The sequence below is a fragment of the Elaeis guineensis genome, chromosome 12 (genome assembly GCF_000442705.2).
Source record: "Elaeis guineensis isolate ETL-2024a chromosome 12, EG11, whole genome shotgun sequence".
In the NCBI taxonomy this organism is placed as follows: Eukaryota; Viridiplantae; Streptophyta; class Magnoliopsida; order Arecales; family Arecaceae; genus Elaeis; species Elaeis guineensis.
The window spans coordinates 94,001,394-94,003,613 of NC_026004.2; the positions used below are offsets into that span (position 1 = coordinate 94,001,394).

The 2,220-nt window shown below is 35.9% G+C and overlaps 1 non-coding gene across 1 annotated transcript; it reads right to left on the bottom strand.

Annotated features, from left to right (window-relative positions):
* Positions 1–1,461: 1,461 nt before the first annotated feature.
* LOC140853021 (small nucleolar RNA R71) lies at positions 1,462–1,570 on the bottom strand. The gene has a single exon (XR_012136099.1). It is a non-coding gene; the product is annotated as a small nucleolar RNA R71 (small nucleolar RNA).
* Between the last annotated feature and the right edge of the window lie 650 nt (positions 1,571–2,220).

Genomic DNA, 2,220 nt, shown 5'->3' on the forward strand with positions numbered 1-2,220 from the left:
TTTAATATTTGATTTCTTTGATTTTTTTGTGACTATTGCTTACTAACTTTTTTTATCTTTTTGTAGAAAAAAATTCAAAAATTTAAAAAAGAATAAAGGGAGATAGAAAGCTTCCAAGTTGGTGAGATCAATCCTAACCCTAGCCTTAACTACTTTTTTTTAGTATTAATTACTATTTTTTTAATTAACCTAAAATTCATTCATATAAACCTAATAAAAATTGCATGAAAAGAATAGAAACTTAACTTTTAGGAGCATTCATCATTGTAGATTTATTTTTGGTGATCGCTAGAGACAAGATAAGCTTTCAAATTTTATTAGTTTCATGCATCTAATTTAGTTGCATAGAACCCCTTGTTTGAAATTTATTGTGCATATTCATCTCAAATCAATTTAAGGACAACACCCATAACAAGATAAGGTGAGAATTTCATCACCCTCCCTTGGTCCAAAAACAACCAACCAGCATCCCACATTAATCCTAGCCTAACTAAAATCAAGTAGACATTGGCCCTTAGTATTAATCGAGTTCAGTTCTGAGTATTCTAGTCAAGTCAAGTACAAAGTAAGTTCGGACTCACTCCTGAAACTAGTGTCTAAGGCTAGAGATTATAAAAGCTCAGCCTAAGTGGATTTGTGGTTATTTAATTGGTTCCGTTAGCTTACCTGACCAATTCAATTGGTGTCTAAGGCAAGCAACGGGGGGACCCCCACGATCCCACCTCTTACCTGGCTAGTTGAAAGAAGTGAGAACAAATCTAATTTGTATCTAGACTAAGCCACTCTACATCGAACTGTTAGGTCTAAGAAATCCATAGGTGTCTAGGTTTAATTGTTTGCTAACTTGATTGTAATTAACACTAAACCATAACTAATTCTTCTCACCTTACGCATCTAGGTCTAGGGCTCTTTCTTTCTTCTCTCTCCTTTTTCTCTTAAAAAAAAAATCAAACAAAAATAAAACTTGAATCATACATTAGGGTTTGCACTGGTATATGCAAGGTAGAAGATCTCTCTATCCTGACCTAGTTGAACCCAATCCTGAGATTGAACGGTTGATTCATATTAAACCTGAAAATTAGATGGTTGGAGATCCTAGAGAACCACCTAGACAGATGAAGGAATATTTTATTTCTTTCACCTATAATCCATCGACTTGTATCCACTTACCTGATATCCTTGCAAGCCACTATGAGATCAAGTCGACGACAATCCAGATGCTTTCATCTTTCTATGAGAATATTAATGAAGATCCTTACAAGCATCTGGATGAGTTCCTAGAAATTTATTCCACGATGAAAATTTAAAATTTTACTGATGATGCACTTAGATTGACCTTATTTCCCTTCTCACTTAAAGACAAAGCCAAGTACTGGCTTGGCACAATAGGGAGATCAATCCAAACTTGGGCTGAAATGCAGCACGAGTTTCTTAAGAAATTCTATCCCATAGGTCGAACCAACACCATGAGGTGAGCTATCACTGGATTTGCTCAGCTTCCAGGAGAATAAATTTATGAATCATGGGAGAGACTTAAAGAACTTCTTAGAAAATGGCCACACCATGGTCTATCTAAGTGGCAAATTGTTCAAGCTTTTTTGAGGGTTTAGGTGATCAATATAGAAAGATGGTAGATGCATCTTGTGGGGGTGCATTTATGAGTAAAAGTGAGGATGAAGCCTACACTTTATTTGAAACTTTGAGTAAAAATTCAATCAATCATGCTTCATTATCCTCCTACGAAAGATCAATCCCTCACCAAAAGTGGACAGGAATTTTTGAGATCAAGCAAACAAACTCGAGTCCTAAGATCGATCTGAACCTAATAGCCTAAATATTAGATAAAGTCGACCTTCTTGTCCAGAAATTTGATCAGTTCCTAGCATTAGGTCAACAATCTCCTGCACAATACATACCATCACCTAATTATCAGGAGATTTATTCTATCTATGCTAGCCCGGTCCATTATGTGAGTGAATGTCCAACAGCTGCACAGTTTTCACCTTTCATTCAAGAACAAGTTTAAGCTGCCCAAGGTTACTCCAAACCTGTCAATGATTCATTCTCTACCACATATAATTCAGGCTGGAGGAACCACCTTAATTTTTCTTAGAGACCCCAATAGACTCAGGCTCATACCCAAATTTTTTCTGTGTAGAACTTTCAGAATGGGCTCCAATATCAAAATTATGTCTATAATAGTGGTCAACCTAGTCAGCC